The sequence below is a fragment of the Apis cerana genome, linkage group LG3 (genome assembly GCF_029169275.1).
Source record: "Apis cerana isolate GH-2021 linkage group LG3, AcerK_1.0, whole genome shotgun sequence".
Classification (NCBI taxonomy): domain Eukaryota; kingdom Metazoa; phylum Arthropoda; class Insecta; order Hymenoptera; family Apidae; genus Apis; species Apis cerana.
In genome coordinates this window covers 10,342,582-10,370,402 of record NC_083854.1, presented here as the reverse complement: position 1 = coordinate 10,370,402, position 27,821 = coordinate 10,342,582, and the positions used below count along the sequence as shown (strand labels likewise).

At 32.9% G+C, this 27,821-nt stretch overlaps 1 protein-coding gene, 1 long non-coding RNA gene and 2 other non-coding genes across 15 annotated transcripts in view; 3 read left to right on the top strand and 1 right to left on the bottom strand.

Moving 5' to 3' along the window:
- LOC114576766 (cysteine-rich venom protein-like) overlaps positions 1-1,189 on the bottom strand; it is a 94,578-nt gene extending 93,389 nt beyond the window's left edge. For 4 of the 5 annotated variants that reach the window (XR_009829194.1, XM_062072838.1, XM_062072834.1 and 1 more), the window contains exon 1: positions 855-1,110. The gene's annotated coding sequence lies outside the window, so the exon portion shown is untranslated. Of the gene's footprint in view, positions 1-854 lie in introns of all 5 variants that reach the window. The other variant, XM_062072832.1, reaches the window with a different exon arrangement.
- A 73-nt stretch (positions 1,190-1,262) lies between these two features.
- On the top strand, positions 1,263-27,095 carry LOC107998083 (uncharacterized). Of its 8 annotated transcripts, none has more exons than XR_009829196.1 (4): positions 1,263-1,555; positions 25,352-25,467; positions 25,546-25,807; positions 25,914-27,095. It is a non-coding gene; the product is annotated as an uncharacterized LOC107998083 (long non-coding RNA). The 8 variants fall into 8 exon arrangements; XR_009829197.1 differs by having other exon boundaries at positions 1,264-1,555; positions 25,352-25,438; XR_009829200.1 differs by lacking the exon at positions 1,263-1,555 and adding an exon at positions 22,282-22,738 and having other exon boundaries at positions 25,352-25,438; positions 25,546-25,835.
- Trnat-ugu (transfer RNA threonine (anticodon UGU)) lies at positions 15,060-15,132 on the top strand. The gene has a single exon. It is a non-coding gene; the product is annotated as a tRNA-Thr (tRNA).
- Trnat-ugu (transfer RNA threonine (anticodon UGU)) lies at positions 20,608-20,680 on the top strand. Its single transcript has one exon. It is a non-coding gene; the product is annotated as a tRNA-Thr (tRNA).
- Positions 27,096-27,821: the final 726 nt, after the last annotated feature.

Here is a 27,821-nt window from a genome sequence, read left to right as displayed (position 1 = left end):
TTCAAAATTTGCATCGAAATCCGTGTTAAAACGAAGTTAAAAAGTGAATAGGGAATTTCAACTGTTTTGAAATAAAAATTCATAAAAACTGTTTTGAACAATAGAATTTTTCCATATAAAATAATAATTTTTTCAACGTATCGCTCTTTTGAACATTTATCACTTTTGAATAAACGATATATAACACAGGCAGTTGTATGCACAGTTCGAAAAGTGATAAAAGATTTACGTTTTAATTTTCCATGGTTTTATAGCTCTAATATAATATGAAAGCAATATACAAGATAAAATACGAAACGTCGAGATAGACGGGATTTTGAAAACCGAGTTAGTCGAATTTTCTTCGATATTTCTCCGCACAGGATCAATAAAAAAAAAAACTAGAACTATCACGTTTCACGTACATTGAAAAACAACGCGGATCTAATTCGATGAATAAACAACACTCGTCCAAATCACGTTTCTTTGACACGTAAACAAAATGTAACTGGGCAAATAAATATCGTGTAACATCCACATTGATTAAAAATCAAAATAGCAAGTAATACGCAAAATTATCGCGCCACCTGGATGCAATACGCGGTAGAATTTCCATTATTCGAACACCTGCTATCTAAACGTCCTACTATTCGAATGTTCCACTATCTAAACCTCCTATTACGAGAACGTAGCACTCTCTATTATCGTTACCCTAATATGAAATTGATATTATATACATCGCGTGCAACGACATCGTATCAAATACATAAGTAACATTGTGTCGACGAACGAGATCACAGAACTGCGAAGAATTTTAATTATTAAAAAAAGATCGTACAAACATAATTACAAAATACGTAAGTATAAACACTCACCAATTCTTATTTCAATTTTCAATCGATTCTTCCACTCTGCTCATCCATCGTTTGTTTCTTCCTAAAAAAAAATTATAGCAACAACAAGTACAAAATTTAACCGAACTCTGTTAACAAACTCGAAGAATGAAAAAGTTATTTTGATACATTTGTCAAACTTCACGGAATATTAAAAGACAATATAAAAAATTATAAAGGTTTCGGATCGAAATCAATGAATGGATTGGGCCGAATGTCCATGTAGCACTAGCGCGATCCGTCCGCCATCCCATCTTTTATAGGCTTTGGAAACGTTCGTGATTCCTTCTACTGATGAACGATAATCGGCAAGGAACCTTGGGCTAATAATGCCTCCGTTAAATGGCCGATACAACGCGTTTAAATCATCCTCGCAGCAGAAGAGAATCAAGAGTTTCCCGCTCGCGGTCCGAGGCGACGTGACTGATTGAAAAATGGACGTTTCCGCGTGTTTCTGTGATAAATTATGCGTAATTTGTAGTGATTTTTATTGTGACGCCGGTTAACCCGTCATGCTGGTTATTCTCAATCGCAACTCCTATGAATTTTAATTATCGCCTATCTCGATTCTCTTAAATGTTTAAATATTTCTTAATACGCAGAATATATTAATTACACGATTCGTGATCTTTGCGTTGGACGTCGAATCGATATCGAATGTCGAGATATCATTGGTGATAATTGTAAGTAATCGATAAATCTTGATCTTAATTTTCTTTATCCGTTGAAAAGAAGATTTTTAATAGTTATTCTCGTAGTTCTATAAGATTCGATAATTTTTAATCTTAATTATTTAATAATATCATTTAATAATTTTTAATTATTTTATTCGTTGAAAAGAAAATTTTTAGTAATTATTCTTGTAGCTTAACTGGAATTCGTGATCTTTGCGTTGGATAATTTTTAATTATTTTAATTATTTTAACAAGATTTTTAATAATTATTCTTAGTGTCACGTGATGAATAGTATTATTTATATTGTTATTCTCGGTCAATAATAATATAATAGAAGAGCAGACAAGGAATCACTGGTTTCCTTGGCTGACTATAATCGACCGTTTCTACTAACTGTTGCTCGCTTTTAAGTTTTACCGATCTCGTTCAATGTGCTTCAGATTTGTGAGCAACGATTTAAGGCAAAATTTAACAATTAAACTTACTTGTTGAATAAAGTTACTTGGATAAGTTACCTCAATAATTTATCCTTCGTGATAAACATAATAATAATAAATAATCGTGGTTAATCAAAGTTATATGAATCAACTATAACAACGGAATAAATGTTATTCAAACATTTTAACAAGTAATTATTTAAAATAACTTTATTCGAAATTTTCAACCGAGTTACTTTTTTAACGAGTTTCAATATCCAACTCCGAATTTGAGCAAATTACATTCCATATAACTTTCCAATGGTCTTGTTACAACTAATTAATTCGTTAAAATTCGCTGTAATGTTAAAATTTCTTCGTTCGAAGTCTCTATTTTCATAAACGAGCAGAGTACAATAGTAAATTTATAATCTTGCAATAAGATTTGATTTCCTCCTTATTTACGAGCGGATAAACTAGAATCGTGAACCTTCTTAATCTTCATTTCCTCGTGTAAATTAGCCAAAATTCAACACTTACAAATACTTACTTTTCTCGCAAAAGGAAAATTTAATCCACGATATCTTCGACCTTATCTTCTCCACTTTTCCATGCGTATCACCATTCACGAGATACCACGTACACGTATATATACATACATATATATATAAAATGAACATCCAAGTTCGTGGTTGGAAAACACGATGAATCCTTTCCTTCAGCCTGGCCAATTACAACGTCGTACAACCTGTTTCGAGCAAGGAAGGGAGAAAGGAAAGAAGTTGTTGCTCGATAAAAAAAGGAAAGAAAAGAAACTGAGATGAAAGGAGATGGGACGACACGTTAGAGAAGCTGGTGATATCCTAACTAATCTTAACTCGGATGGAAACTTCGTAACCAATCCCATAGGAAACTCCACTAGCCAGCCACGCTTTTACCGACTCTGTCAATGGTTTCCGGGGTTGAACCTTCACTGGACTTCCGGTTCGATCAGGCGATCAAATGACGTCCCATAATCTCTTGATAAACAGAGAGAGAGAGAGAGAGAGAGAGAGATTTGTGTGCTGGTGGTTTCGTCCATCGATCGAATTCATCAATTTAATTTTATCAATTATCTCGTTATTTATATTGCTCGTGATTCGTGCCTCGAGTCACAATTGTTCCTATTTAATATTTTATGATGGATATCGTAGGATAATATTGTTATTCAGGATTATTTATATATAAACGATATCGCGTAAGTTTATTATTTCTTGGGTGAAGGTAAACTTCGTTTCGATATTTTGTAACATAAATAACAAGATTGAACCGAGTGAATCGAGTTGGTGAGACGAGTTATTTTATGATCGGACAACCAGATGCAAAATAGACGAAGAGGTGAAGAACAAAAATTGTTGAAAAACTGTACATTTTCGATCGATGACGAAATTATCTAAATTTAATACACAACTGTTCGATTGAACGGTTGAACAGATATATACGATTATAGAATTTCTGCAACGAATGAGTGGAAAATCGATCCAAAAAAATTCGCAATTTTTTTTTAAGAACAAAAAGCTGTTTCGAGGAAAGTTTCATGACAGAGAAAGGTTGAAAAATAATGGTAAAGAGCGCGTGACTTATGGGTATAGCCATAGGTATATCGCGTGGAGTGTGGAATATAAACTTTAACGGATGGCTTCTTCCGTTCCGGTGTACCAGAAGTGATCTAGGATCTGTGTCCCATCGTTCAAGCCTCTTCCACGCGATCCTCGCCCCAGATAGAACGTTACGCTAGGATCTAGCCATTGTTCCTGCCACGTGTTATCGTTTTCTATGCGGAAACGTTCGAGTGGAACTATCTCTTATACGTGAAATAGTATACTTTCCACGTGTGTCCGCACGTGAGAAGATTGGAGGAATTCTTGCGTTTAAATTTAATTGTTTGAAATCAGCGATGAGTTTGTTTGTTAACGTGTATTTTGTGCATTATTAAATTTTGTAAAGTTATTTGGTTTTGAAGAAATTGATCTTGATTACTTATTTACAGTCTTGTTGATTTTTTCTTAGATTTTTAGATTTTTCTTCTTAAGAAGATTTTAGGTTTTAGGTTTTGTTTAAAAGGATGTTTTCAATTTATTTTCTCGGCTTGCTCGGCGTGAGTTTTCTCAAGAATTAATTAAGAATTGTTGACAACGAGTAGTTATATAATTTTATTCGAAGGATTATTAGTTTTTTTATTTTATATAAGACGCAAGGGTGTGATTTCTTGCAATTTATCATTTACACTTAGCAATATTTCTATTTTTTTTTTCTCTGTGTTTTTTATTTTATACAATCAAACGTATATTGATTGCTTGATTAAAATACGCTTATTGCTTTGTTTATGTTAAACTCGAGAATCTTTTACGTAATAAAAGTACGCATCAAGTGTAATCAAAGATGAAAAAAAAGAAACGGACAATCTTGTCTTATTTCCAAGATAATAGTCCATAGTAATCGAACAATGCGTCTATAATAATACATTTCTTATTGTTTTCTCAAATTATTTGAATTAAAATAATTAATAATTACTTCGACAATTATTTTTAGATTATTCAATCAAACGAACGATGTGTCGTCGAGATATCATAAGAGATTTCAATTGTCCTCTCCAGAAGAGATATCAAAGGCATTTATCTAAAAAGTACTATTATAGTGAGTGGCTACATCAACGACGACATATCAAGATAAATTAAAAAAAAAATTAATAAAGTGTCACAATTAATCTCGAGACAAAGTTAATACGATAATTTAATTGATTGATAAAAAGATCCACGTTACGATAAGCATTGCGAATGAATGAACGATTCCACTTTTCTTTCGTAAGAGATCCTCGTAACAGATATCTCGTGAACAGGTCTACTGTTGATCATTGCATGGCATTTCGTCGTTGTCGATTAAAATACTTGAACTATGTTAATTAAAATTCGTCTTGTTTCTCCAGAATATATATTTCTTTATCAGTTCTCTTATCCTATTTGCAAACTTCTTCTTCCTTACAACTTAATAATTCTCTCTTCCGTCTCTATCAAACTTTATCGCAATTACATATATTATTTCTTGACATATTTTAATTTCTTCTCTTATTTATTTGTCAAAAAGTTTATCTTAATTATTACACTTAATTGGTGGAAATTTTTCTGTTAAGTTCTGAAAAAATCAGTGAACACGATGATAATATATCGAAATTGAAGTTTATTCCAATTTCTTTAATTTTTTCACTTGATTAATCAACAAGATACACGATCAAAATTATAACATTTGTTTTTAATTCCAAGGCAAAAACACATTTAAAAAAAAAAAAAAAAAAAATAATTATATATTCGCAATGAAACGACGAATTATATTCGCCGACTTGTTCCCCTTATCTTCCGTTTTCTCGTATCGAATCGACCGTACTTACTTACTTGCTCTCTATTCACCGTGTAAAATATGTGTCGGTGGATATATAAAGCATTTATACACGTCTCACGTTTCACTCGAAGGAAGAAAGAGAGAGAGAGAGAGAGAGAGAGAGAGAAGAGCAACGCCCATTTCCAATTTACATACCCGTATCTCCTCGCCGAATGTGCATTCACCTACTTGCGTACGTGATTCGCGGATGGACGTACACACGATCAAGATCTCGCTTCGTTCCGCGAAACAATGTTTCCTTTAATCTAATAATCCGAACCCTTTGAACTCGATCGGTAATAACATCGTTCGTATATATCGACGTGTATAACTACAATCTCCACGTCGAGCGTAATTTTTAATTTTCTTTTTTTATACGAATTAAACGAATTGGTTAATTTTGTTGGAAAAGATATGATAAATTTTTGATAAACTATTAACGAAAGGATATCACGCTTTGATCTCGATGATTTTTTATAACATGGTTAAGGTTATGAATAGTGTTACGAAGATTTTATTTCGCAATGGCGATCGTTAAAAAATTATTAATAAAAATGTTTCTTTGAAATAATTTAGATTAGATTAGAACAGATTAATTGTAATTGGATTTATTATTGGTTTAATATAAATTAATTGATTAAACAAGAACAAAAATTTATTAGATAATTTAGGTTAGGTTAGGTTAGGTAACTTTTTAATAACGATTGCCAAATAAAATCTACTTTATCTATAATCACTTTGACGATATTTTAATATATTAAAAATCGAAATTGGTTGCTTAGTTGCTTCTTTATTCATTAAAATTTTTAAAAAAAGTGTTTATTAAATTTGATTTATAGATTTTCTTTTTTTTTAATTTTTAGTAATTATGAAGAATAACTAATAATTCTAATATTAAAAATCTATTTTTAATTAATTCTTTTATTAGACATTGAATATTTTTAATTTTCCAATTTTTTATCGCAATTTATATATTTGTATATTGTCAAAAAATAAATACGAATATACGAACAAAGTCGATATAACTGAAACCGTCGGCTCGTGTTTCAAACTTTTGTCAGTCGGTTTTGGGGTTTCCAACGGACTTCCACGTTGATTTATGTATCCCAAATGAATTGATCCGAATATATTTCTATCACGAGTTGGATTCGTGATAAATACACGTTCATAGGGGATGAATATCTCTCTGAGTAGATGCATACTACGTGTTGGAAATAAGATTCATATCTTCCAAACGCGGTACAAGCTTAATCTCATCTCGTAAAATTTCTAATTAAAACTAACAATTTCTCTATTTGAATCTTGGATATTATACATAACACAAACATTTATTTTTGACTGCTGGAAAATTAAAAATAATTGTGCGTATTGATCACGGTTATATCGTATCAGCATACGAAAGAAAAATCGAACGAATCAGAATACGAAAGAAAATTCCTTTTCACTTTACACTTTTTCTTGAACAAGTTCGTGACGTAACCGTATTCGTCAACGGCCAATGTATTAGAATTATCTAATCTCTTTAAGTCACTTCGAATACATTCGAGAATAATTTGTTGCTAATCGATATTGTATAATCTGGAATAGTCGCTAACGAAAAATAATTTTAAAACTTTTAAAAATGCGAAAATATTTAATGCTTATTACGAAAATTATTTCTTCCCAGGTAGCCTTTTTTAAAGCGTTTACCAATTCTCAAATTGGTAAACGATCTTCGATTCCCAAAATAATAATATCCAAGAATCACGACAGAAATCAAAATAAAATTTGAATACCATCGAATTGCAGACGAAGGAACCTCGTCATCGATCAATTCGAATAATTTCTTCAATTCCTAATAACCTTCTTAATAATTCATGTACACAACCGGATTTTCTAATAAGAGGCGCGTGATATGAAAGGGAGGTTTAATTAAAATTTCCGTATTTAACGGAAGTGGAAGGGCCGGCATCTTCGCTCTTGGCGAACGGAAGGAACGAAGGGGAGAGGAAGCGTTGGAAGCGAGGAGGAGCGGAAGACAGAATTTTCATGGAGAAAAAGCAATTAGCATTTACTTGATCCCTTTGTGCGTCTGACAACCGCTGTTTCCACCACTATCGTCCCATTGTTCGCGGACGAATCAGAATCGATGAGAAGCTGTTTGAGGAGAAACGCGGCGCAATAAATGTAGCTCCGTAAACCGAGGTGAACAGGATGATCTTACTCGAACATCCGTGTTGCCCTTTTTCGCTTTCGATCGAGTCAAGCTAATTAATTTAAATCCTTTATTATAATCCCGTTGAAAGGAGAGCTGTATACGTTGCGCTAATAATTGCGTTAAGCGATAACAGAATCGATTCTCGATATCTTTTGCGTAAATAATAATGAATATAAGAGGTTGTTGGGATATAATAAGAGGATTAAGAAGAATATTCGATTAGCACTGTAGAATTTTCAATGATACGTTCCACTCTTGATGTACCAAAAATATTTAAACATATTATATATTTAATTTACGTGTATCTCATCTTTCCATTAACCATTTCACGTAAGTATTAAAACACCAACGTTAAGGTTTATCGATATAAATTTTATAAGAAACAAATCTTAAAAAAAAAAAATCTTGGCTTACTTCAAGCTAATTTTATCCTCTTTTATAAAAATTTTCGACGAGATCGTATCATATTCTATTCGTATCCATCCCAAAGAATCTACGATTTCGCGCAAGAAGGAAACAAGGGACGTATACGCTCGCATAATGCGTATCATCCATCGCTCTCGCATTTAGTTTCATTTCGTTGTATTTCTCGCTGCGAAATTCCTAGGTGTATCATTTCCACGAGTCGTAATTCCGTTGTGAAAAGCTGTTATTTCCAAGGAAATTCGAGAAAATACGAGCTTGTCACGATGTCCAAAGTAAACGTTGTCTTAGTAAGGGGGAGATTGTCAGAAACGATCGTGTCGGATAAATGGATCGGATTGGTGTCTTTGCTCGAGTTATTTGGTGCGATGGGAGAGGATGGGATGTAAAGAGGACGCGAAATAAAGGGTGGCGAGGCGTGAGATGCGATAAATGTGAAAAAAAGAGTGTGAAAAGATGTTTTGTTTTTGAATTGATTCGAAGGAGTATGGATTAATTGTATAAATTGTAAAAAATATATAGAAATATTATTGATGTAATATTATCGTGATTGTTACGTGGATGTAGAGATAATTTGAGAAAAAAATGTGAACCACTTTACGTGATGAAATTTAAGGAAAAGATGAAATAAAATGTAAGGAAGAATAAGATGTAAAGAAATGTCGTGTTGGTATAATGTAATGAGTTTGAACTTGTACTTGATAAAGATGATGGAACGTAAAGAAAGCAGGAAATAAAGCGTGATGAAACGTGATGAATAGAGAGAAAATAAAATAATTCGTTGATATAATATTAATGTGACGAAGTTGATGGAACGAAAGGAGGCAAATAAAACGTAAATGAAACGTGGAAAAATGTAAAGATTTTTTGTCGATATCGATGTAATAGCTTCAGGGGAAATGAAACTCGCAATCGATCGATATAACACTCCATCAAGATTCTGATAATAAAGCTTTTTCAGACAAATTTAACGGGGGCAATCATTTCGAAGTAACGAATGGGAAAAGTAAAGAGAAATAGTCGGATCATTTTATAAGTGGTAAAGAAAAGAATCGATTGCTGACTTGCTAAACTCGGGATCTGAAGAGTAATTCGCATCATTTATCAAAAACGGAAAGCATATTTTTCAATTTGATAGTAGGGTTGAAACAAACGAAACGTAAAATGAAATCGCAAAAAGTTCGATCGCCTACGCCTTCTGTGCTTGAAATATCGGCCATTTTTTTCATCCAGTAGTAGTCAATGAATTTAATATTTAAAATTTTCTAAATCATCGTATTTGTCCAATGTTGAATAATAAAATAATTATAAATCAACTTTTTAAAGAAATCGAATTTGACTTCATCGAAGATAATTAATTAATTTGTGGAAAATTAAATATTCATCGTGTAATAGCACGATTAACCTTTTCAGTATAACGTTGTGTGTAATAAAATCGACGATCGGTCGTATTCGATGTTTCTCGATTAAAATTATATAAAATTACACGATGTATCAAAGATCGTAAAAGATTCTTCCAAAAAAAATTGCAAAATTTTGCAAAATCAAACGTTCGCCGTGTACTTTGACGTTAAAATTCAAAAAAAAAAATTCAAGAAGATAGAATTTCCATTTATATATTCACTTTCCATTTATATATTAAAAATTGGACGTGCAAGATTTTTTCAATAAGATGAAAAAAAATAAGGAACCGGTTTGAACAATTTAGCATCGATCGTGTGTACCTAACGGGTGTTAAGCCTGTAAACGTGAAACAAAGCGATTCCCACAGTAGTTGGTGAATGCGCCTCGGCCGATAATTAGGTATCGATTTTCACGTGCCGCGAGAATACCTGCAATAATCGACTTCGCACGTTCCACTATCTCCGCTCCGTTGGCCGAGCTATTCCGGCTATTTGCCGCGCTTTTTTCGAATCATTCCCTCGAGAACGGGAAGAAGCATGGATGAGTGGGGATGAAGGTGGGGAGGGGCAGAGACAGATCCATTAATCATGAAAACAGGAACGTTAAAGATGGGATAACGTCACGGAAATGAGGCAAAAATTCCGTGAAAAGGGGACGCATAATTTGCGGGGTGAACTTTCTTTCTGAAAATATCTAAATTCTCTCTCCCGGAAACGATTTGTAACTCGATCGTAAATTATCGTGACGATACAAGAAACTGGGAAGAATTTAAATATTGTCGGAAGATTCTGGTTCACGATTTATTTTAAAATCAATAAATGTTATCTTTGGATAAATTTTAAATTTTTTTGCATAAAAATACTTAAACGATATCGTCTGTGGTGTTTAATGATTTGGTATTTTTTCGATAACAAATTTTATTTTTATAGAACTTTAAATTCCCTCAAATTTTATTTATTCCTGAAAATTTTCTGATTCTTGAAAAAATTAATACTATTTTAATTTTGTGTCAATAATACGTTATATTGGAATTATTGATATTTTAATGTTAGAAATACAATTTATATTCTAATTTATTATTTTGTAAAAATGATTTGGAGATATCGAAGCACGATTTCAAAAAGATTTGGACATAATAGTTTTCTTGGGCAAAAAAACATCGATAGATATTTATTTGTAGAACACAATAGCGAAGGCATAAAGCTTATAATAACGAGAAAATCATATCATTATTATTACAGGGGAAGAAATATAGTAAATATGATAAAATGAAGAAAAAAAATTCCATAATTATTAAAAAGCATGAAAAGAAGGAAATAATTACATACTATGAATATTGTATTAAAATATATAAGAAATAAGAATAATAATAATAATTATTGTACAAATACTGTACCAAAAAGATCATAAATTCTTTTTATTTTAAAAGATTTAATTTTTATACGAATTTTATATAAATCCAATTTTATTTTTCTTCTTGTAAGAAATATACATTATTTATTTATTTTTTCCTTAAAATTATTCAGAAATTCTTATTCTTTTTTTTTTTTTGTATTTTTTATATCTATTTTTTTATATTCATAGTATATAATATGTAAATACATAATGTAATAATGTAAATATTTTCAAATTTTTTATTTACGAAAACATTTCAATTCAATAATTATAAATTTATGTAAACAAGAATAATAATTTACCCCTGTATTTTTACCAAAATAACATCTATTCATATGCAAGAGGACACTTTATTTAATATTTATTGTTACAACGTTGCGCTCCCTCGGTAATTTGTTAATATAATAAATGGGAATTTGTAATTACACATAATGTTGTTGACCATGTTGACTTCCTCTATTCTATAAAATAACCCTTATAATTTTAACAAACGTAATTTATTCAAAAAAAAATAATTAATATTAATATCAAATATATAATCAAAAATAATGAAAAAAAGTCCATTTTCCTCTTCAAAAATAAAAATGAAAATAAAATTTCAGGTCGACGAAACGTAAAAGAATCGTTGATACCGTTTCGTCAATTTTGGAGATAATTATCCTGGACTCTAAATTATGCTATTCTCTTCGTCATTGTTAAGCCAATGATCTGTTTCGCAAGGATGCGGGAACACACTTGTTACGCGTGTAACGGCAAACACGCTTGACCATGCAATTAATCCATACTGTTATCGTCTCTATCGTGTTGACATATTCCACTATTCTATGCAACAATTTAAACCTCGTAATAGATTGAACCGTTTTGAGAACGAACAGGGCAAAATGTAACTGGATTTAGTGTTAATCTTTCGCTACGTGTTAATTTGAAAATTTATACGTATATTAAAAATTATTCGAATAATATTAATTTTTTTTTTTATAAATTTATCGTATTTAATTATTTTTCAATCCTCGAATCGAATCGCAATAATTATACTCGAATATTCGATCTTATTAAAGTGAAATTTATAACAGTTTGAACTTTGTAAAAGTCGTGCACCACAATTATCGATCTCCACCACTTCAACTTTGGTACTAAATGTCGAGCCACCGTATTTAGTTTGTTGGAAACAATTGTCGCAATGCAGTGAGTAGTTACTTTGCATACTTCCTACCTCCCGTGTGTATCGAATTATCTTAACTATTCAATCGTGAAGCAGAACAACTTTTCTTTCTTTTTTTTTTTAAATAAGCTTCAGTAGCGACGATCGATTTTAAAACAATTCGAATTCGACGCGATTAAATGTCTCGAAGCATCGAGGGGAAAAAAAGAAAAAATAATCGTTTCGATCCTCCAATTTATTTCAAATTTCGTGCATCATTTAATCACCCATCATTTCGTACCGTATTCCAAATTCCCTAATATTTTCACTATCGCGTCGATTGAATATAAAACACTCGTTATCGAATAATTTTCAACGTGTTATGTTATGTTGTACGATTCGCGAAACAGGTCGAAATAAATTCGAATGAAACGTTGTGGAAATCTCTGTAAAATGTACGTGTAATGAATTTGGCGGTATAATAAAGCGTTTTCTGGGCTTAATTAAATGCTAATTAGTTCGCGATCGTGCATTCGGTATTCAGACCGAAAGAGCTTTTAAAATGGAGGTGATAAAAACGAGAGGGAGAGGGAGAGAGGGGTTGATGCGACGTCCGATCGTTTCCTTTTCTTCCCTCGGCTTTGAAAGTTGCTGCACACAAACGAGTCTTGTATTCACGTGCGTATCGCCGTTAAATACAACAAATTATCTATCTTTCAAATCTTATTTAAACGATTCGAGGAAAACACGAGGTTGAAACATAACGGGCAAGATAATATTCTTGGATCCATTTGGAAACGAGTGGAATTTTATCCCTGTATCGATTATTGTTATTGAGAGGAGGGAAAGCTTTTAACAATTGGTTTAATCCTCTTAGAGTTAAAAAAAAAAAAAAAAAAAAAGAAAGAAAAATAATCCATTAGATCTCAAGTCGATGAAAAGAGCTCTTTCAAACACTTTAAAAAAAAAATATCGCAGAAACTTCTCGATAATCCGCCCAATATAATTCCCAGCTACGTATAATAATGTGCTCCAGACTTTGGCGAGGAGCAATAACAATAACTTTCCATTTTCATCCGACTAAGCGACGAATTAACCATGCAAATGCCCTCCCCCATACCGGATCTGACGTTTCACCAACCGCAGTTATCAAACTACCGCCATCCACGAAACGAATTATCGGTCCCCTCCTTTTTCCCATTTCGATTTCAACTTAAGGAAAGGTGTACGCGACCCGGAAGCCACGCCGCCGGAACTCGGGGCAACTGCTATTATTTCCGCTGAAACTGCGCAACTTCCGTGTCCCTGGCACGCCACCCAACCAAAAAGGAAAATTCACATTCGAAGCATCTGCGGCTGCTTTTCCTGGCCGTCGTTACAATTAACTTTTAAGACCAATGCCAGCTGCCTTTTCGCGGAGGAAGCGCAGAAGCGTGGGTGATTGCACTCACGAATACACTCGAGTACACGAAGCAACCTCGAAAAAACGACTTGAAAGATCGTGGATATCATTTACGTACGTTACTTTAAATTTTACGTTACGACAACAAACTATCATTAATCGTCACGATTGAAAAATTTTAATCTTCCAATGTGAAGTAGGTAAGAAGAAATTATAAAAATTTCGTGGTCGAAATCTTACTCAGAAAATAGAGAAAAGTGTGCCTTTGAAATCTTTTTTTATTTCTTCTCGGTATCTCAATTGGTTACCGAGATACAAAGTCCATAAGCGGCAAGAAATTATGAATGGATTCGTTGATTTATATACTTTTCCTGGAAATGTATATTGTGTTTTTCTAAGAATCCGTGTTTACCATTTGTCTATAGTTTGAGATAGGTCAGGCGCGAGCGAGAGATCCGAATAAGCGGCAAGAACGTAGATGATAAACGATCGAAAATTATCCTTTTCTTTACACGACGATATCTCGGGAACCGGAAGTCCTATCGAGATAAATGAAGAAGCGTTTTAAAGGGCAAGATTCCGCGCTTCTAACGATCGTTCATTCGTTGATCGGAAATCACTAGCTTAGAAGTTATAACGATTTAAAGTTTTTCTAATTTTAATAGGATTTAAGGCAAATAAAAATTACTTTTTCTTTAGATGATTATATTTCCGGAACCGGAACTCGTATTGAGGTGAATGAAGAAGCGTTTTAAAAGGAAAGGTTCCACGCTTCTAATGATCGTTCACTCGTTAACTGCAAGTTCAAAGTTATAACGATTCAAAATTTTACTAAAATTTTAATAAGTCGCTCTAGCAAGATAATTCAATTATCATTATGTGCTATAACATACTTTTTATGTAAATATAGATTAATATTTATATATTAATATTTATAATATTTATAAAAATTTTTTACTCATATTTCCTCCATTATGTGTGTATATATATATATATATATATATATATATATATATATATATATATATATATGTGAGAAATAATTTTTTAAAAATTAATTTTTACGAAACTTTATTAAGCTCGAAAATAAGATAAATATACTTCAAGCGTTAAATTATATCTATCTTGTATTTAAAAAGATACTTTGAATAAAATAAATTAAAAATGTGAAGAGATTAAGTCCAAAGAATATTAGGATATTGCAGGTAAGAGATGATGAATGAGGAAGACAGAGGGACTCAAGTGATAAATATAAAAAGGTTTTTTTACGATAAAGAAACTGAAAACTAAGATAAAATGAATAAAAAAAATTTCATTCAGTGTTTCCTATTCATGAAGGCGAAGACAGTAAAGTCATTTTGCATAATAGATCACATTTTAAAGATCAATAAAACATTAAATTCTTTATTTTTAATATGAAGATTAAGATCGTTATTTTAAAATAAATAATATTATTTGTGAAATTTTATAAATTATATAATAATAATAAAGAAACATCGATCAATCATATCAATTAGAAAATATTAACTAATTTATTATATTGTTAATTTTAACTCTTGATATCTATTCTGAATTTTTTCAAAAAATTTATCTTGCGGATGCAAAATATATATTTTCACCTCTTGATTTTTGCACAAAAAATTGGAATATTGTGTTAAAATATTAAGCAATTTAAAACGTGGATATAGCCGGACGTGCAGAAGAAAAAAAAACTTCAAGAGCCTCCATAGCTCAGGGGTTAGAGCACTGGTCTTGTAAACCAGGGGTCGAGAGTTCAAATCTCTCTGGAGGCAAATTTTTTCACAGCTTCCCACTCTACCTTTTCTTACTTTTGCTAATGCTATCGGTTAAGTGAGCCTCGCGTTAATAAGATCGTATAAACTGAAATTGTACGTAAAAATGAAACGAAAGATACCAAGTCGTAAAAGAAGGAAATAAGTAACCAAATTCAATTTAATTTCGTTACTTTCACCATTTTTCTGAAACTGAACTTCGCCTCATTTTCAACGCGATTTACTTTCTCTCCTCCTTCGTTTTCTCCCTTGTCACATATTAAATTTGTACGGATTACTTGAAATTGTATCTTTCAAAATCCTAATAATAAAAAATTTAAATCCCTAAATTCAAGAATTTTTAGAATCTTGAGCATTCTTTCTCTCTCTCTCTCTCTTTTCAATAGAAGTAGAAAAAAAAATTAACAAAACAAAAATGCAATCCCCATTTCAAATTAACTTCAAAAAGTCGTCTACCCTCTTTCTAAAAAATCTACCTTCCTTAAAAAACTCAGCCATCGCCAAGATTCTTATTCAAGCTTTTCAAAAAACCCGTTTAATTAAAAACCATCGGATTCAACGAGGGTGAAAAAAAGAGGATCGATTAAGAAACCCTCTTCCCCTTCCCTCTTTAAAAATTCGAAAATTTTCTCCTCGACTTTTATTTCTACGAGACAACGAGCCGCTTTATGAACGGCCAAATTAACGGTTTGAACTTTTTACCGGCTCTCGAACAAAGCATATATATATATCGACCGGATATCGGTTAAGAAATCGATAAATTCGCGCAACAAAGAGCGAGGGAAGGAGGTTTTGAATCGTAAGTTGGAGGGTTGCAAAGCGCCATTGTGTTGGAAGAAGAAAAGAGGGGGTAAGAAAGAGAGAGAGAACGCCTTGTCCCGTGACCGGTTTTCCACCGATAATGTAAAGGCGCCGTATATATTCGCCGATACGTGGCAGAAATTATAGGGAATTTCGAAATACATGGTGAAGCAGGATCGTTGGTGAAGCGGCACGCCCACGTTATTGCCATCTTGTAAATTTAACAAGGAACGATATCCTATATCCCGGGCCAGAGTTTTCGAACGATACATCTTCCTCTTTTTGACTGCCTGTTTAAATGTTGGCCGCCACGAATAATGCTAGATAAATTATTATACGAAATATTATTCTCGAGACAGTGGAGGGGGTTGGAGGATAAGCTGGTGTTGGATATGATATTAAATAGGTAAAAACGAAGGGAATGAAAGTATTCGTTTAGATTATTTTTAATTCGTCGATTAATTCGTCGATGATTCGAAGAGAAATGTAAAGGGATTGAAGAGGACTTGAGTTATGTTCAGAAAACGTGACTCGTATCGATTGACTTCTGAATTCTTCGTGTACAAGATTATTAATATATTCGCGGAACACCTTTAAGGAGGATCGATACTGGAGGGTAAAAATAAATACAAAAATTGATGTGCTTCATAAATAAATAACTTCGACAAATAAATTCTCGATATCATTCATCTCTAAAGATACAATCGAGTAACTCTTTTTTGTTCTAAATATTCAACTTTATTTCGTCAATTATTATTAACTAATCCTCACCCTATCGTGTATACCAATCGCTTTTCCATTGCATCAACATCGTATCAATAATACATAAATCTTGTTTCCTAATAACACGTTACGTTATACGAAATAAAATTTTCGCGTAACGTCGTGTGAAGATACGAAAGAAAAGAGAAAACAAAAGGAGGAAGAAAACGAAGTCAAGAAGATGGAAAATAATGAAAACGTAATTAAATCGGAATCGGGCGAAGTTGGTGGACGCGCAATTAATATCGATGGCGCGGTTACGAAAACGTTTCGCAACTCGTTTACTAGACCGTGCTGGGAAATTTCTAAAACGGTAAGGGAGTTAATTTAATAGGAAGTACGTAACGCAGTTTCTGGAGAATCGAGGCGAATTTCGGACCCAGCATCGACGCCCGCATCGTCGAGCCCCCGATACCTCCGTGGTTAGAAAATTAAAGCGAAATTCCCTGCCTCCCCATCGAACCAAAGATTCGCCATCCGGTTTGATATTAGTCTAACGAAGGTGGTGGGGAGGGGGTGAACGAAGGGGGACGGTGACGAGAAGTCCCGGCGAGAATGAAGGGGGAGCAGCGATTCTCGGTAAACCGCTTAATTCGAATCCCGAAATTTCGTGCGGGTCGAAATTAAAACCGCATGCATCCAGCAGAGGAGGAAGGAAAAACTCGTCAAAGCGTTTCCGGATTACATGACCGATCGACCCGTAGCTACCGAATCGTGGTTTTCAACGGTAAACTTGGGATTTTAGAATCTTTTTTTTTTTTTGTTTGATCAACTTTCGACGGATTTATTTTGAAAAAAATTTGAATTTGAAAATTGAAACACTTTGTGAAAATGAGGATGAATTTATTAAAGTTGGTACAAATTGTTTTCCCTTTTTTCTTCTTCTTTTTCTTTCCTTTGATCAACATTTTTTGACGGATTTATCGTAAGTACAGCTGAATCAAGAGTTAAAGTGATAGCTTTGTACTTTTTTGAACGAGGAATGATCAGAACTTTAGTTTTTAGAGATTGTAGAAAGTACATTTTTATGCGATAAGAAAGTGATAAAAATTTGTAATAATCCTTGTCCTAATTTCACATCTTTAACTTCGCGAATTTAACTATTAATTTCATAATATCAATTGAATATAATTCTTCTTTTAATACGATTAAAAAAAAGAAAAATTGAAAAACATCGATCTACGGACGGAACAACAAATAACAAAAATATTAAATTCTTGAAATTTCTCTTAAAAAAAAAAAGACCAACCTCGATAAAATAAATCGCCCGTAAAAAAAAAAGTGTATAACAAAACGTATAACTTCTGTCACACGATCGTTCCTGCCACTTCCAAACCCATGATACCTCATAATAATTAATCTTCTCCTCCCCTTCACGAACAACAAATTTCACTTTGGTGAAAATCTGCCTGCTCACTTCCAAAAGGATCCCCAACCTCGAAACAATCTCATGGGGGACAGCAAGTAGTCCCCATGAATTCGAAGTGACGCGCGTCATAAAATCTTTTTCTCAAACCGTCCCTAAATTCTTCGACACGCGACAACCCCTCGAACGAAAACGGATACACGCCGGATATCCTTCCCAATATCTAGACAGATTCGGGGAATTCGGGTGGTCGGAGCCGTGTCGATTGGAAACGATTGGCACATCGTTCTCCTCCTGGTGCATTAGGGCCAAGCCAGAAACGTTTGTTGATTTTTCCCTCCGTTGAAAACGACGACGATTTGTCCGCAAACATTTGGCTTCCCCGAGCTCCTATGACTCTTCACAGATCCGTCCGTTCTCGTTTTTCCTCCACCTTCGCCCCCCTCCCTCATCTTCGATTTCGCCCTGTTGTGCAACAACATCGGCACAAGGTGTTTTCGATTTTTTTTGGCGGGAGGGAGGAGGAATCATGGACACGAGATTAATTGTGAGTTTATTATTTAATTGGATACGAATTGGATTTGAAATGCATAGAAATTTTGTGATATTCCTTTTATTTAAGGAAAATTTAAACTTAAAAGTTGTTCGATATTTTGTAAAATTGATTATAATCGTTTATAAGTATTTGTATAATTCTTTAATCTTCTTTGTTTTGGAATTTGGTTTGTACAATTTACTTTGTAAATTCTTCAGACAAAGTTTACAATTTTTTATTGTTTCCTAGTTGCTGCAGTTTGGATCGAAAAATAGAAAACACCGTGTACATTATGTAGAAGGGATACACCGATTAAACACGAAAATGGAGCACAGGGATACGCTTCGAGTACTTGCAGACATTGTACAATATAGTAGCCGTGCACTTGGTTATTTGGACAGAAACTGGAACTTATTTCGCTGCCACGTTTATCAAATTAAAGATTCAGGAGGGTTACGCTTACTTTCTTCTTTCTTCCTCTTATTTTTCCTCCTCCTCTTGTTAAAAAGTTTGAAGGGAGCACGGTTTGACAAACTAGCTAACCGTAGCTAGAAGAGAGTTACGAGGTCTTATGTGTAGATGTAATTGAATTAATCATAGTTACGTGAAACGACGATTTACGCTGATTATATATGCACGAACACGATTTTCACAGCGATTGCAAACTAATAATTTGAAGAAAAAGTAACGGAGAGGTAACGAAGCTTTTTCTTCGAAGAAGTTGCTACGCGTTAAACATTCGAAAACATTCGAATCCTTGTGGATAACTTGGGGAAGGTGAAATCAAAATTTCAGAAAAATCCTCCTTTTCCCGTAGAAAATTCGCGGAAGAGAGCCATGACTACTCGGATGACGCATAGCGTATTCATAATAAATCACTCTGGAACTCGGTTGAATAACATTATTACGATCGAGTGCCGCAGTTACCGTGTAGTAATAACGTAATTAGGTAATCGCTAACAAGATCGATGTACAATTTACCCGTTTCCCCATCAGACCACTTACAATTTTAATTGTTACAAATTGTGTGTTTGTCAATCACCGTTACACGCGAATACTAATCACCCCATTCCAGATTTTATCGACACTCTTCCATTTTAGTAATATTAACGAGGGAATTAACGTTGAAATACCGCCGTTTCAATGACTCATTTGTGAAAATATGAAATAGCTGTTCAAACGAGTACGTACATGGTAAAAAGATAAATTTGTAAATTTTCTTACTCGGTGAATGAATGAATTTTGATAAATGAAACGTGGATTGAATTATTTATGTTTGTTGTTTTATATATGTGTTTTAATAAATTGTGGATTTTGTGTGAATTTTTGATAATGATGATGATATTAACGCGTTATTACTTAATAACGTGATACATTGTAAATTAATAATGAAAGAGTAACGAATAAATATTTTTATAGATGCGATATATATAATCTTTTAAGAAAAGATTTATTCCTGGAGTTTCGAATAAAATGGTAATAAAAAATAAATTAATTAAAAAAAATAAATAAAAAAAATTCTATTGCTGAGATAGAGATATAACGTTTTTATAAAAGTAAAATTTCATGCATAAATAAAAGATATATTTAAATGAAATTATAATATTTAACTAGAAAAGATACGGGAATAGTTTTATATTGTAACAAAAATGTATCTTTCTTAACGTATCGTTTATCTGTTGGAATAATTATCTTCAACTTTTAATAGTATACCCGAATAAATATTCAAATGTAAAATAGAAGATAAAAAAGAGCAGTAGATGTTTAAAATATCAATCTCATACGCATATACTTCTTTTGTTACAACAAATAGCATTTGCATGTTATAGTCAATTTGTATCTCGAGTTTAACTTATATACAAAATTGAAAAGCAAATATTTATCATTGTTTAATCGTCCTAATAATTTTTAGAAATATTTAAAAAAATAACGAAGTAAATATAGCAAATTAATCAAAAATGAAAATCTTTACAACATTCTTCTAAGGTCCCAAAGAATTGGAAAACCGTGAGCCTCCATAGCTCAGGGGTTAGAGCACTGGTCTTGTAAACCAGGGGTCGAGAGTTCAAATCTCTCTGGGGGCAACAATTTTTTTCTCTCTTTGTATCGAATTTAAGTATCTTACTAAAGTAATAAAACATATTTGCAATACAAAAGAAACGTTATAAATTTAGAATTTCATATATAAAAAATATATTTTCTGATAGAAATGGATAAAAATAAAAGAATGGAAATTCATTTTCTCTCTTATTGTATTTGTAAAAATCAAAATAAAAATAACCTGATATATTATATCATAGATTATCGAAATACTAAACAAAATATAAATTCACGTATTAATGACTCCATCAAAACGTCATGGAAAATCATTATTTCGATGAGTTATTGACTCGAAAATTAAACGAAATTTATAGAAATTTTATCCGGGATTTCATATATGAAATTAACGCTCTCTGCTGAATAAGAACAATCACACGTGCAAATATTTGTAACGGTTCACTGAATTTCTCGCTGTCCCCACAGAAACTCTTCGTCCCAAACCATCGATGCCTCGCTATCGATCATGACGATAAAACTTGTGCTATCCACTCATGGACAAAATTATTCCTACTGTCGGTCTCTAAGTTCTTATATAAACATATCGATCGAACGGCAAAAGTTTTGTCCATTTTCGATGAAGCGTATTACGTGACTCGTTTCTTTATAATTCGAGAATAAATGAAAAGATCCTATTAATCCTTCGATATTTAAGAAATACAATTTTATAAAATGGAATATTTTTATTTCCAATTTCGAAATTATCTTTATTTCTTAACATATTGTGATTTCTCTATATCGTATGTACACAAGAGTTTCATCATGAATATTTAACCTAACTTACGAACAGCTATGAAAGGGAAATAAATTGATATAAAATGATTCAGTATAAAACTGAAATGAAAATGTAAAATAAATTAAGATTGAAAGAATTGGACTAGAAAAAAAAACTGTATACAATTGGAATGAACTTGTAAAACTTCTATTTCGTTCGTTGCATCACTAACGATAATTTTTCAACGTCCATTGTCGATTCGCACTGTTTGACCACAATTAACATCGCTATCTATTTTTTTTTTCTTTTTTTACAATATACAATTTTTAACCCGAACGAAATGAAGAACAAAGTTTCTATTAAGAGATAAATAAAATCGTGTCGTTGAACATTTAAAACTTTCATTGCACGATGATATCACGTTCTTATTGACAAGAAGGAAAAGATCAAACGAATAAAGTTCATCGACGCACCTATTAACATTTATCTTTTAACACGATTCATTGGTGCGAAAAATAGTTCGCTTATTTCTTTGACACAGCATTTTATATTTTACCTCCTGTGTTCAATTATAAAATGAAATATAAATTTCTCTTTTATACAACGTTTGTATCGATATAATATTTTCCCACTTAATATAACGAAAGAAACTTGTATACATCCATACTTAACCTAATGAGATAAGAATATAAGAAAGAAAAAATTTTTATAAAAAAAAAAATTCCCTCTCTTTACTCCTTAAAATCCTAACTTTAAAACCAAAAAATCTACTTTCGATACTCATTATTCCCGAAATATATTCCATCGTAATGTAGCCTATCCACGAAGAGTTTATTCGTTTCTCGCAATAATTCCACGATGACGCGTGAAATTGAAACGCGATGAAGTCACGCATCATTTTCAGTTGCATTTAAGCGTTCCACTTTCCTGTTCGTTGTCGTTCATTTAGATTTATAGAAGTGCATTGGCTTCAATGAACTCTTTAAACTGCTCGCGCGTCTCCTCTTCCAGAGAGAAGGAGGAGGAGGAGGGGAGGATCCTTCGAGGGAGCGAAGACTCAAAATAGAATAATAGAAAACACAATATCGACGCGATTCCGTTCCGTTCCGTTCCGTTCCGTTTCGTTCCGTTCCGTTTTCGTTTCGTTCCGTTTCGTCGATAAGAAACGACACTTGTTTAAACTATCGAGCAACGAGGTAATGAGAATTTAGCTTCGCCGTCCGAAGACGCGAGGGAGAAATACAGAGTGGCCGTGTTTGCTTTAGCGAACTGCTTTGATCTAAATAGGGACGAAGTTGGAAAGTAGCTCGCTTTAACCTCATCCTTTCTGGTAAATATTAATTTATGGAAAACTGAAGCCTGGGACTGGGATGGAAAACAAAAGACGCTTGGTGTCTCGTTAAAATTTATTTCCAGACAATTCTCTTGCCTCTCTTTTTCTTTTTCTCTCCGCTCGCTGAGCTTAATTTTCGATTTTATTTTTTTTTCTTGTATCTAGAAAAATAAATAAAGAAGCTCCTATTGTCTAATGATCGAAAGAATATTGTTCTTTCGTTTGGAAGGAGGAAATATTATTGAAGAAACTCGAAGAAGATTGATAAGTAATTTAATCTAATCGTATCTAATGCTCATAAAATAGAGTCAATATCAGAATTAAAAGGTTCTTCTTCGCTTCGAAATGATAACAGGATTGCACTTTGTGTATTGAAATATATATAATACGCAATAGCTAATGTGTAAAAATATGGAAGAAAATCGAAATATTCGTACATCGATCGCATAAATATTAAGAACGGAAACAAGTAAATTAGATTAGTGACAAATAAATTAGCGTAGGTAGGCATGATCAATTCATCAGGAGATTCAGTATATTTCGATAAATTGTCGGACAGTCCCAGGTAGGATATATATATATATATATATGTATATATATATTGTGAAATTGCTTTGACACATTTCCTACCGTTTGCCTGAAGCTTGTTGTGTGCGAACGAGAATCGATAAATTAACCGGTAGATAATGCACACAACCGGATGGAACGTATACATGCTTGTACGTCGTTCGTAAACTCCATTCGTTGCTTCCGGCTAATAACTCGTCTAATTAATTAATTTTAATTTGGCACTGTAATTTCGTATACCAGCTTTTTCTCGTGTACAAATTTCTATATATACATTCGAATCGCGATCAATTACCAAATTAAACACAAACTTCTTCTCCGATGAAGAATTAATTATTTTCTAAAATAAAATCAAAGATCCTACTAAACGAAACATTTGGAAACATGGAAGAACCCCGTTCTTGATGAAAAATACTTTTCTCCTTAAATTTTTCCTTTCGCTTCAACGATATTATACGATATCTCTTACGAACTTCAATGTCGCATATTTGCATGCAGTTAATTAGAATTTGCACACCGATGACGCGCTTGTGCAAAAAAGATAAATCATGGAATTTCAAACGGTTGACAGGCCGCGTTGAAAACTTCTTATGAAAGGCACACCGCGACGTTATTAATTCACCAAAGACAAATTACTCGTGTCTCCACGAGAAGAGACGGGACCCCCTCTGTTAAGTTTGCTGTCGGCGCGTTTGTATCACGATACGACCAACAGTTTGCAGCTAGGTTATAACAAGACTTATAATTACCTGAATGCCACGCTTCGCTACACATCATTGCTATACATACGTCGCGCACAATAGTCGATTAAATATTATCGGTAAGCGTACGCGATACCATTAACGAACACGTTATTGAACACATCTATGTATATGATGAATACGTTAGAACGAATACACGAGTTAGAAATGATTCGAGTATACATTCTTTCTTGGAAAATAATCTTAAGGTAGATTTAATTCTCTCTTGAAAATTAATCCCAAAGATTAATTTCTACTTGAAATGTAATTCAGTAAGTTTGAAAATTAAATTCCTTCTTGAAAAATAACTTTATTTAGATTATTAATTTAGAATAATCTTTTTTTTGATAAAATTCTTAATCATAAAAATTTCGTTTCACGAAATATACAAAGATTAATTAAGCGAGTTAAAAAATTATTATTATACAGTTTATTTGCGAATTTATCTTACAACTTCTGATCAGAATTCTTAAATCTATCTTTTACGACATTCCCATTTCTCACAATTAATAAATTAATTCTAAAACAATCTCAATCTATAGAATTCATTTTCCCTTGGATTCGCGAGCTAAGCCTCTTTCACTCATAAAAAATATAAAAAAAAATTGCTCGAGGAACAAAACCGTAATAAAAGAAAGAAATCCTCCATCCACAAAGAGGTGGTGGGAAGTTTATGCAAATTCTCATAAACCAGCCCACCTTGCTTTTAACGAATTCAATCCGAAAGATATCGTCACAGATTTTCGCTGACACCCGGTACATTACCAAGAGATAAGGAAAAATTCACGCTGCCCTTCATCTCTTTCCCAGTATTTCCGTCCCACCGTCTAAATTATACGGCACAACTGGCGAATATCGTTCTACACGATGTTGATATATTCGTGATAACACTTTAGCAGGATTAATTCTCAAGATTAAAGCAAACGTTGATATACAAAAATTGTTGAAAGTTATTTATTAAATTATAAGCAATTTAAATTCAAATTATCATATGATGGAGCAACGCGAAACTGGAACGAGACAACGAACTTTAAATAAATTTACATTGCTCGTAATTTAATAAATAAGCTTCCACAAAAATTTTTATATACACCAACTCTTTTGTTTCAATCCTCCAAAGAATATATATTAACATTAGCAGAGAAATTCGTCTGAAAAATTAGCTTCTTTCTGTCCAACGATGATGATATAATAGAGTGAGACAGTTTTTATTAAATTTAAATTGGTAACTTAATAAATAATTCTTTATAATAAAATCTTCACCGAAATTTGTATATAATCTTTTGTTTGTTTCAATCTCTAGAATCGAGACCTCCAAAGAAGATATTAACACATACCAAAAAAACTGAAAAACTAGCTGCTTTCTGCTCAATGATGATCATATAAGAAAGTGAGACAGTTTTTATTAAATTTAAATTGGTAACTTAATAAATAATTTTTTATAATAAAATCTTCACCGAAATTTGTATATAATCTTTTGTTTGTTTCAATCTCTAGAGACCTCCAAAGAATATATTAATACCTTGTATACCACCAGCAAAGATACTCATGTGAGAAACCAAGAAAGTGAGACAGTTTAAATTGTTTGTAACTTAATAAATAAGCCTTATAAATAAAATCTTTACTGAAATTTGTATATAATCTTTTGTTTGTTTCAATCTCTAAAATCGAGACCTCCAAAGAAGATATTAACACCTTGTACATACCAGAAAAACTGAAAAACTAGCTGCTTTCTACCCAATGATGATCATATAAGAAAGTGAGACAGTTTTATTAAATTTAAATTGGTAACTTAGTAAATAATTCTTTATAATAAAATCTTCACCGAAATTTGTATTTACTCTTTTGTTTGTTTCAATTTCTAGAATCGAGGTCTCCAAAGAATATATTAAAAGCCTGTGTACCATCAGCAGAGAAACTCATGTGAGAAACCGGCTGCTTTCTGCCCAATTATTTTCGTATCTCTGCCAGCCATGACCACCATCCGTCCGTATCCCCGTGGCCACGGTCCTTGCGGCTGTCGTGGACCGCACGTGTCCCCTGTATCCATCCTTTAACCGCCTTTCACTTGGATATCACATTCAGGAAATGGAAATACCATAATGGCCGCTGAAATGCAGCCTCGGAAAATTTCTACGGTTATACGTGCCTCGTATCTGTACCCTAATGCTCTCCCTGAAACACTCGGACTGTGAAAGAAAATTGAAAAGTCTGTAACCTCGTCCGATACGTAACGGGTGAGACGAGCGATTCGAAATTGGATTTAGTCTCCTGAAGAGAAGCGAATTTACAAATTCTTTTGTCAATTTTATTATTATTTGCTTAAAAATCATCAAACGGACTAATAAGTCGGTTCAATTTTCTTGAAATCTTGGAACAACGGTTTAAGATTTAACGATATTTGTATATTGAAATATAATTGAGACATGATTTAGAGATCAGAGAGTGTTAAAATAAATTTGTAGCAATGTCTTTCCTCGAATTGTAATATTTAAACAGCACTTGTAACTATCTCTGCTAATAACGAAAATGAGTATCGTGAAAATTTTATTTTACCAGGGAAATGGCATCAAATCCGAGAGAATCACTTGAAGACTTAGAAGAGAAAATATTTCAAGAATTGATTCGAAGAATCGACAATCTAGAGAAAATGGAAGCAAATGGAGTTTGGCATTCGAAGAGATTTCGCGAGGAACGGAGGACAATGGTTTGCGAATGTATTGTGCGGTTTGGAAGAGAAAAGAAAAATTCGTGAAAATTGAATTTTAAAATTCATGATTAAGAGAAAAAAGTTTGTTTGTGAAGAGAGTAGTACTTCGTGCATTTATATAAAAATATATTCTCAAAAGAAAAATCGATTTTATTCACCACGATCAGAGAAAAATAAAAAAGATTGCATTTCGATATCCAAAATATTATCCGACTTCACATTCTACGTACTTCAACTACCGATTTTCTAAAAATTAACTCACACGTTCACGCAGAATTATTCATCAATATTCACCACTATACAGTGTATATAAATTCTCAAAAAGGGAGAACAAAAATGTGGAGCAAAATTTTTTCTTTTTTTTTTTTTTCTCACGCGGCTATCAATCCTAATACCGAATCCAATAACACGCCTATATAAAAACCAACTTGCCAACAAAGCCGCGCATTCATCCCTTCAGCCCCTTCCTCACATTTGCATAAAATATAGATTCAGGAAGGTATCATCTTCACGGGAAAAACAGAAATGTATTCAATGCATACGGAAGTGTGATATAACCGAGAAGAACGGAACACGTAGGTGGCAATAATAGGCGAGGATTCGTATTATCGACTGCGGTCCCGATAATCGATTCACGAGGAAGAATCGCGCCCTCCTCCCTTTATCGAGGACACCCGAGTTCTTCTCCGCAACGCGCACCAACCCCTCCCCTCCCCTCCCGCCATTTCTCTTCATGCATCGCAATGTGTTGCGCACCGCATTGCATTACGCAATATGTCACAGTCGGGTCGCACGGGTCAACACGTCGAAGGAACACAGTTTCCAAGTTTCCAAACCGTTCGAACTTACCGGAAACCGTGCGAATTGGACCCGCATGATGATATCTTCGCCCTCTGAATAATAATTAGATCCTCTGTATACCTTGCGCGCAATCTAATCCTCTCTACGAAATGTTCGATTCGTACACGAGTATTCGAGTCGATACATACAGGTATACTACATGTATAAATTTTTCTATGGATAAAGAAAAGTTATGAATTCGGAAATAATTAAGCCGATTCGA